The following is a 10,949-nucleotide window of genomic DNA, read 5'->3' as shown; positions in this document are numbered from 1 at the left end:
TGCCTTTTCTTGTTTTTTATATTTCTTTTGTGAATGTGTGAAAAATAATCAGAAACATTATCTGATGCACTGGCTTTCTTTATTTGCATTAATTTGTGAACATAGATTTCACCATGAAGGCACATGGCTCTGTGGTTTGAGCATCAGGCTCAAAATTGTGGTAATGAGTTCGATTCTTGGACCGAGCTGTGTGTTGTGTTCTTAAGCAAGACACTTTAATTTATATTTCTCCAGTTTACTCAGCTGTAGAAATGAGTTGTGGCATCACTGGTGCCAAGCTGTATCAGCCCCTTTGCCTTTCCCTTGGACAACATCAGTGGCATGGAGATGGGAGGCTTATATGTATGGGTGACTGCTGGTCTTCCGTAAAACAACTTTGCCAAGACTTGTGCCTTGGAGAGGAACTTTATCCTTTATACATTTCATCATCATTTAACGTCCACTTTCCATACTGGCAGGGGTTAGACAGCTTGGGTAGAACTGGTGAGCCAGAGAGCTGCACCAGGCTTGGTTTCTACGGTTGGGTGCCCTTCCTAATGCCAACCACTCTGTGAGTGTAGTCGGTACCATTTATGTGTCACCAGCATGGGTGCCACTTACATGATACCGGCACATATAATACAAAGAGGATAGAACATCGATTGGCTACGGCACAAAAGGCCATGGAAAGATCCATGTTAGGAATATCATTATGAGAGTATATTTGAAATGAGATGAGTGAAGAATGGTGCAGAATGAATGATGTGATTGCAGAGTACCAAAAGCACAAGTTCCACTGGGCTGGACATATTGCAAGGTTCACAGACCCATGCAGTTGTCAAGTATTATCCAAGAGATTGAAAAAAGCCACTTGGAAGGCCTCCATGATGATGGGAAGGGGATTTGGTTAAGTAATTTAGGTTGAGATGGAAAAGAAAGGTGCAATGAAGACAGAATTGGAAGTGCATTGTGACCAGCAGTGTATAACAGCATCTGATGGCCTGATCAATACTGTGAGAACTGTGTGGTAAGAAACTTGTTTCCCAACCACATGGTTCCAGGTTCAGTCCCACTGCATGACACCTTGGGCAAGTGTCTTCTACTATAGCCTCGGGCCGACCAAAGTGTTGTGAGTGGATTTGGTAGACAGAAACTGAAAGAAGCCCATCATGTGTCTTTGTGTCTGTGTTTGTCATCTCACCATCACTTGACAACCGATGTTGGTGTGTTTATGTCCCCATTACTCTGACTTTATGGTTTTCTATACTCCTCATGAAATATTTTTATCAATCAGATCGTCTGAATTTTTGGTAACCATGACATTTCTTTGTATTGGTTTACTATGTGAACTGATAGCCGAAAGCATAAGAGGAGCTTTCTGTGATAGCAGCATGGTTCTCTGAATCCACATCTTATCTAGTCAGAGATAGAGTGGGATAAACAGACAGACAGAGAAATAAACAGACAGGCAGATATAGACAGGCTGACAGGCAGTTTAGAGATATAAATATATGTATGTAATATACACACACCCAGCGCAAACTAAGGACACATAAGAGACATGATGGAGTAACGGGAAGGTTAACGGAGAAAGTAGACTTTGTTTGTGGCAGATGAACAGGAGCAATAAACACTAAGAACACATTGGAAGTAGATTTTTCTAGACAAGGAGAATGTCTAAAAGAAGAAGATAGTTTCTGTTAATTAGGTAACCTAATTATCAGCAGTGGAGGATGTTCTGAAAGTACAGCTGCTAGAATAATAACTGTTTGGAAAAAATCCAGAGAGCTATTAGCTTTGTTGATAACAAAAGGCCTATCTTGCAAAAAGAGAGGCAGGTTGTATAATACTTATGTACGAATGCCACATGGTTGTGAGATGTGGTCTTGAAAGTGGAGGAGATGCAAAGATTAGAAAGAAAAGATAGTAGCATTTTCTGTTAGACATGCAAAATATGTGACAAATTGTAAATGTGTTTATAGAAAATGGGCAGGAGAGGAATCAGATGTATGTATATACATATATATTTATTTATGTACATATATATATATATGTGTGTGTGTGTGTGTATGCATATTTTGTTCTATCTAGAGAGAATCATTATGCAAATATTAATGACACACACACTGGTTCAATTCCATTCCTTTATTATTAGTCAATTGATTAGATATCCAACTAACAAATCAATTGTTTGTTTATCTTGGTTAAACAGTGAGTCGTTTGCATTATTTACATTCAACAGATATTTGTCCTCATCTTGTTTGTTGTTAACACAACGTTTCAGCTGATATACCCTCCAGCCTTCTTCAGGTGTCTTGGGGAAATTTTGAACCTAGGTTCTCATTCCTAAGCTATTTTTCAATATTATTATTATTACTATTGTTATTTTTAGGTCACTGCTTGGAATCTAACTCGGAATCTTGGGGCTAGTAGCCTGCGCTCTTAACCACTACGCCATATGCCCACGGCATAAAGAAGTGGAATTGAACCAGTGTGTGTGTGTTAATAATATTGGCATAATGACTCTTCCTAGACACAACAAAATTTTTTTCAACACACAAATTCACATAAATAATCTTGCAAACCAGATACAAAAAGGAAATATATATATATATATTTCCTTTTTGTATCTGGTTTGCAAGAGCAGTATATTCCTGGTTATGGCAGATAATTGGTCAGACTGTTTTTTCGCCAGTTTTGTGGTGACTGCACTTGGCGATAATTGTGTGTGTGTTTATGAAAGCCAAATGCACTCAAGACTAGTAAGTGTGTAGATCTAGCCAACCCATGCGTGCTGTTGCAGTTAATGATGATTATGATGGTGAAGACAATGATACTGATGATGACGACAGTGATGACAAGGATGATGATGACAATGACAACAACAATTACAATGATGATGATGACGACGACAATGATAAAGATGATGATGATGATTACAACAATAACAACGATGATGATGATGATAACGACAATGACTAGGATGATGATGGTGGTGGTGACAATGATGATGATGACAACGACAATGACCAGGATGATGATGACAACGATAACCTGGAGGAGGATGATAATTATGATGACAATGACGATATTGACGAAGATGAGGAGGAGGAGGGGGGAGAAGCAGCAGCAAGAGGATATACACACAGTATGTATGAATTAGCATTATTCCTTCTTATCATTTGCAAAAAAACACAGTCTTAACCTTCAGCGTTTTCAGTTGCTGGCAAATACCCAGTTAAAACTGGACAGTGCGTATAAATATTTTGACGTGCGCGTGTGTGTCCATGTATGTCCATCTATGGGTGTATGTGTGTGCACATGCATGTGAGTGTGTGTGTGTGCGACTGTGCATCTTCCAATTCTAAAGATCTGACAGACAGATGGACTCTAATTAGGACACAATACTATATTTCTAAGCATCATGCTTTCTGAAATCCCCACCCGTCCAACCATGCCATTAATTTTTCACTAAATTCACTCCTAATTGATGTTATCAAATCAATTAGCTAAATGAATATCAAAGGTTAATATGTGCATTACACACACACACACACACACACACACACACGCAAGTGTAAATACATACATCCATACACACATGAATGCATATGTGCGTGTGTGTGTGAGTGTATATATATATATATATATATATATATATATATATATATATATATATATATATATATATGTGTGTGTGTGTGTGTATGCATATTTTGTTCTATCTAGAGAGAATCATTATGCAAATATTAATGACACACACACTGGTTCAATTCCATTCCTTTATTATTAGTCAATGATTAGATATCCAACTAACAAATCAATGTTTGTTTATCTTGGTTAAACAGTGAGTCGTTTGCATTATTTACATTCAACAGATATTTGTCCTCATCTTGTTTGTTGTTAACACAACGTTTCAGCTGATATACCCTCAGCCTTCTTCAGGTGTCTTGGGGAAATTTTGAACCTAGGTTCTCATTCCTAAGCTATTTTTCAATATTATTATTATTACTATTGTTATTTTTAGGTCACTGCTTGGAATCTAACTCGGAATCTTGGGGCTAGTAGCCTGCGCTCTTAACCACTACGCCATATGCCCACGGCATAAAGAAGTGGAATTGAACAGTGTGTGTGTGTTAATAATATTGGCATAATGACTCTTCCTAGACACAACAAAATTTTTTTCAACACACAAATTCACATAAATAATCTTGCAAACCAGATACAAAAAGGAAATATATATATATATTTCCTTTTTGTATCTGGTTTGCAAGAGCAGTATATTCCTGGTTATGGCAGATAATTGGTCAGACTGTTTTTTCGCCAGTTTTGTGGTGACTGCACTTGGCGATAATTGTGTGTGTGTTTATGAAAGCCAAATGCACTCAAGACTAGTAAGTGTGTAGATCTAGCCAACCCATGCGTGCTGTTGCAGTTAATGATGATTATGATGGTGAAGACAATGATACTGATGATGACGACAGTGATGACAAGGATGATGATGACAATGACAACAACAATTACAATGATGATGATGACGACGACAATGATAAAGATGATGATGATGATTACAACAATAACAACGATGATGATGATGATAACGACAATGACTAGGATGATGATGGTGGTGGTGACAATGATGATGATGACAACGACAATGACCAGGATGATGATGACAACGATAACCTGGAGGAGGATGATAATTATGATGACAATGACGATATTGACGAAGATGAGGAGGAGGAGGGGGGAGAAGCAGCAGCAAGAGGATATACACACAGTATGTATGAATTAGCATTATTCCTTCTTATCATTTGCAAAAAAAACACAGTCTTAACCTTCAGCGTTTTCAGTTGCTGGCAAATACCCAGTTAAAACTGGACAGTGCGTATAAATATTTTGACGTGCGCGTGTGTGTCCATGTATGTCCATCTATGGGTGTATGTGTGTGCACATGCATGTGAGTGTGTGTGTGTGCGACTGTGCATCTTCCAATTCTAAAGATCTGACAGACAGATGGACTCTAATTAGGACACAATACTATATTTCTAAGCATCATGCTTTCTGAAATCCCCACCCGTCCAACCATGCCATTAATTTTTCACTAAATTCACTCCTAATTGATGTTATCAAATCAATTAGCTAAATGAATATCAAAGGTTAATATGTGCATTACACACACACACACACACACGCAAGTGTAAATACATACATCCATACACACATGAATGCATATGTGCGTGTGTGTGTGAGTGTATATATATATATATATATATATATATATATATATATATATATATATATTATATATAGTTATATTTTTGTTTATTACACAGACAGCACTGTGAAGTGGTCAGGTGGATAACCAGAGATGTTAGATATTTATATATTATATTTAAAAGGAGAATTCAGGTAGGTTCAACAATTTAGAATAATAATACAACTTATACTCGGCCATAAAACTGTTTTTATGGCCGAGAATATGATGATTTAATTATTCTAAATTGTTGAATCTACCAGAATTCTCCTTTCAAATATAATATAAATAAATATATATATATATATATATATATATTTTTTTTTTTTCTTATCAATATATATATATATTATATATATATATATATATATTTTCTTATCAATATATATACATATTATATTAATATATATATATATATATTATTAATGTGTGTGTGTGTGTGTGTGGTGTGCGCACGTGTGTGTGAGCTGAATAAAATGAGACAACAAAGCCAAGGCAGTGTGAATTTTCAAGGGAGTTTATGAAGAGAGAGGTAGTCTTACAGCTGTTTCATGGATATAAAGGATATCCCATCATCAGAGACAATATGAGAGAGTTAAACAGAAGGAAATAGTAGAGTTCAATTAAAAGAAGTTATAGGAAGTCTAAAGGAAAATATCAGAATGAAAATATATGTTGGATGTTGCAGTTGTAGTTCCAGTATCCAAGGAATGTGCTGTGTAGAATGGGTAAAAAAGCTTCTTGTCTATGGTATGTAAATTCCAATAGGAGTTCATATTTTGTTATTATAAATGGATAGTTCATAGGTATTAATTCTATGTGCTCTTCATTCAAAGGGATCTTGTAGTGTAAATGAAATTTTGGTAGGGGGAAGTAGAGAGAAAGAAGAGAAGAGATATGTTAGAAGGAAGAAAAATGGTATTGGTCAAAAGGATTAGGGAAGGCAAGAAGAAAAAAAGAGGAAGTGAAAATGAGAAAAGGAATGCTAATTGGTGGTCAAGATATTATGAGGGGTGGGGAGAGGAGAGCTATCAGTAGATAAAAGGAATAGGAGGAGGGTCAGAAGGAAGAGATAAAAATGTAAGGAAGGAAAATGTGTGAGAAGTGGAAGGTGAAGGTGATACGTTGAAAGGCACTAAGGTGGAGGGATGGATAAAGAATGTGGTATGGTGGGGTATTAAAAGTGAGTAGTAAACCTCAAAAAGGAAAGAAGGATAAGAAAATATAACAGTCAAGTTTCTAAAAATAGATGTTAGTATTTATTGTACTAGCTAAAGCAATAGTGAAGGCTGATAAATTAGAGAAAAAGAAGTATGTATATAGATATACGCACTTGCGCATGCATATACATATTAATGTGCACATGTACTATTATATAAGCCTGTATACATGCACATATGTACATACATATGTACCCATACACATATGCATACATACATATATATACATATATGTATGTATGTGTGTGTATATATATATATATAATATATATATATATATATATATATATATACATCTATACATGTATATATATTATTAACCAATTAAAAAATTAAGATTAAACATTAGAAATTGGAATGTCAAAACCTCTCATACATATATATATATATATATATAATATTTTATTTACATATATATATGTGTGTGTGTTTGTGTGTCTGTGTTTGTCCCCCACACCATTGCTTGACAACCGATGTTGGTGTTTACATTCCCGTAACTTAGTAGTTCAGCAAAAGAGACTGATAGAATAAGTGTATATATATATATATATATATATATATATATATTACCAACAGGTAATCTTTATATCCAACTTAACATAGATATTTTGTTATAACAACAAACACTATACTATTAGCATTTAAGAGATCCTCTCCTGTAGGTACTTGGTGCATAATATCACACACATTGATTGCAGCAGTCATCTAGCAAATTTCATACATCTGTGTGAAGAAGTGCTGATCTCTAACCGTGGAGGGAACCTGTGGAAGACTTTGACCCTGGAAGACATGGGACAAGGTGATGAAGCATGATTTTTTAACATTGGGCCTTATGAAGGCAAAGACAATTGACCAAGACCTTTGGCAATATGCCATGCTTCAGAAGACCCATCAAACCAAATGAAATCGCAGTCATAGCCAATGCCAGGGTCATGTAACTGGCACAAAAAGAACACCCTTCATACGTTGGGCGATATGCTGTGCTTGAGAAAACCTATGAAGCCAGGCAAAATCATAGTGATGGTCAATGCCAGTGGCACGTAAAAAGCACCCTTTGAACTTTGGGCCTCATGGGGGCAGTGACAAGTGACCAAGACCTTTGGCAATATACCATGCTTGAGAAGACCTGGAGGAGGAAATGACCCCTTTTTTATTCAATGTCAACAAAGGGGATTGTCTCTCCTTGGCTATCAATCACCTATGACAACAAAGAGAGTAGTGTTCCTTTGGCTATCGATCACTGGTGGCCCTGTTATCCTGTGGGTTCCAATAGGCTAGCAGGAAATTTCTGAAACATAAGCACAGTCTGAAGACCTCCTGGAAGTCTTCCAACCATGCTTAGATTTCAGGAAATTCCTGCTAGGTAAGAGAGGGGTGATGAGAGAGAGGGGGAGAGATGAGAGAGAGAAGAGAGGGGATGGAGAGAAGAGAAGAGAGTGAGAGGAGAGAGAGAGATTAAAAGACAACAACAATAATCAGTGAAGGATGTGGTTGAAGTGTTTTATGAAAGAGAAAGAAATGAAAATGTGTTTGTTTTGATATCCTGTGATTGTTGTAAATGAATGTTATTCATGTCTAAATATTCTGCAGAAACATGTTTGGTCATTGGAAAATATTACCTTCCTTGTAAACAAGTGAAGGTTGGCAACAGGAAGTGCATCCAGCTATAGAAAGGTTTCCTTAAGAAACTCCATCTGACCCATGAAAGCATGGGAAGGAGGAAGTCAAAACGATGATTGATGATGATGATGATGATATACATATGTATGTATATGTGTATATATATTGCCTGTCTCCTTAACTTCTTGGAGATTTTAGGTATAATTATACTAATGTGTCCATGTGTTCTAATTTAATTAAATTCTATGTCTTTGTGCAGCTGAAGATTGCTCTGTATTTTTAAATTGATGTAATGATTGCATTGTTCAATTAAATGGAGTTGCATGAAATGATTGTACTGCATTACCTCTGGATATCCTTGTTGCTTATTTTGATTTTATATATATATATATATATATATATATATATATTTGCTCACATGTGACCAGCAGCTATCTTTCTTTCTTCCCCTTGCCTCACAAGAGAAAAGACATGCTTTTGCCTGTCTCCTGTCAAAGGTTGTTCCTCCAGCGTTCACCACTTTACCTCGTTATGGCTTAACAGCCCTTATTGTTTGTTTTTACTGTTTTGTTCTTACTCTCCTGTTTTTGTTGCCACTTTAACCTTCCAAAAATCCCAAATTTTATTTAATTTGCTTTGCATGAACGACTGTTTTAACAAAGTCAAGTCTTGTCCAAATGTTCGAAACATGGAGTAGATAAAACAGGGGACAACTGATGACGGGATTGTTCTTTATGTCACCTGTCTCATTTCTCTATTTGCTTCTTTTGTTGTTCAAACAAGTTATTTTTCCATGTTATTGTTTTTTTAATGTTCTCGTTTTTCATTTTGTTCACGTTTTATTTTATGTCCTGTACCCATATGCATGTGTATACACATATATATGTAGGTATGTACATATATGTATGTATATATGCATATATATATGTTATTTATATTACTATATGATCAAACGCCACGCATCCATTTCCAAGTATGTATATATGTATATAACAAGACAGGGAGAAAGATTGCTTGAGACTAAAAGAGAGGCGAACAGGAGATATATAGAGAGTGGAGAGAGATGAAGTATATAGAAGATATATAGAGTGGGGAGAGGTGGAGTACATACATATATATATCATCATCATCATCATCGTTAAATGATGATGATGATGATGATATATATATATATATGTATGTACTCCACCTCTCCCCACTCTATATATCTTCTATATACTTCATCTCTCTCCACTCTCTATATATCTCCTGTTCGCCTCTCTTTTAGTCTCAAGCAATCTTTCTCCCTGTCTTGTTAACTATTTCTTTTTATCACAATGTCCCTCTCTCTCTCTCTCTCTCCATCCTTCCCAGTTACCACTTCTGTATAAATGAATTTTTTTTTTCCTATCAGCAGATTTCGCAGACGCTATAAAATTGACGACTCCAGGAAAAATACTATATCAACACAAATGGCTATTTCATGTGACTGTGTTGAAGATATTAAACATTTACAATAATACAGTTTACGATAATGGATTCTAGATAGAAACTTGGTATATAAACATGGTCAAAGTACAAAACTGATTGAAAAAGGAGACGGAAACCAATGAAATAATGGCAAAATAAGACGCAGACAAATAGTCAAGTGTTTAATTAGACAACAATAAAGAAAAGCAAACAATATCTCGTAGGGTACTTAAAGTAAGCTGCCTCAATCAAAAAGGAAAAACAACAATAAAATGGTGCTTACCATCATCATCATCATTTAATGTCTGTTTTCCATGCTGGCATGAGTTGGACAGCTTGACGGGCTCCAGGGAACTGCAGAGGTATACAAGGCCCCAGTGTTTGCTTTTAGTATGGTTCCATAGCTGGATGATGTCCTTCATAACACCAGACATTTTACAGCAGGGGTGGGGGCTTTCTTTTATGCCGCTGGCACCGGTGAAGTTGATAAATAGCTTGCAAGACTGAGGGAAGAAAAGAAAGGAAAAGGATGTTACGAGGAAGACAGAAATCTATTTGCATTTTTGATAAGCAAAATTTTTATTCTTCCTAAAAAACCCCAGACTGCTGTGGTTTTTACAAACAACAAAATATCATGTATTATCATTGTCATCATCATCATCATTTACATATAAATATATTCTTTTATTCTTTTGCTTGTTTCAGCCATTTGACTGCAGCCATGCTGGAGCACCGTCTTTAGTTGAACAAATCAACCCCAGGACTTATTCTTTGTAAGCCTAGTACTTATTCTATCAGTCGCTTTAGCCGAACCACTAAGTTATGGGGACGTAAATACACCAACATCAGTTTTCAAGCGATGCTGAGGGAGGGGGACAAACACAGACACACAAACATATATATATGATGGGCTTCTTTCAGTTTCCGTCTACCAAATCCACTCACAAGGCTTTGGTCAACCTGAGGCTTTAGTAGAAGACATTTACCAAGGTGCCACACAGTGGGACTGAACCAGAAGCCATGTGGTTGGGAAACAAGCTTCTTAACACACAGCCAATAAGCAAAAATTAAATAAAGTACCAAGGTCTCATCAAGATTTGAACTTGGATTGCTGGATTCAAAGTCCAGAGTGCTAACCATTACACTATGAGACCTGTTCTCTTCTGCTTTATAACTTAGAGTGTGCTTCTCTTTTGGATTTATGATTTACTGATGATATATATATATATATATATATATATATATATATATATATATATATATATATATATATACGACAGGCTTCTTTCAGTTTCTGAATCCACTCACAAGGCTTTTGTCAGCTCAAGGCTACAGGTGATGTGCAGTGGCACTGAACCTGAAAACAAGTGGTCGGGCAGCAAACTTTTTACCGCACAGCCATGCCTGCAGCTGAAGGAGAATAG

At 36.1% G+C, this 10,949-nt stretch overlaps 1 non-coding gene across 1 annotated transcript; it reads right to left on the bottom strand.

Moving 5' to 3' along the window:
* Positions 1 to 10,607: 10,607 nt before the first annotated feature.
* Positions 10,608 to 10,679, bottom strand: Trnaq-uug. Its single transcript has one exon. It is a non-coding gene; the product is annotated as a tRNA-Gln (tRNA).
* Between the last annotated feature and the right edge of the window lie 270 nt (positions 10,680 to 10,949).

Source organism: Octopus sinensis, linkage group LG28 (assembly GCF_006345805.1).
Source record: "Octopus sinensis linkage group LG28, ASM634580v1, whole genome shotgun sequence".
In the NCBI taxonomy this organism is placed as follows: domain Eukaryota; kingdom Metazoa; phylum Mollusca; class Cephalopoda; order Octopoda; family Octopodidae; genus Octopus; species Octopus sinensis.
Note: the sequence above shows the minus strand (reverse complement) of the source record. Positions and strands in the feature narration are given on the sequence as shown.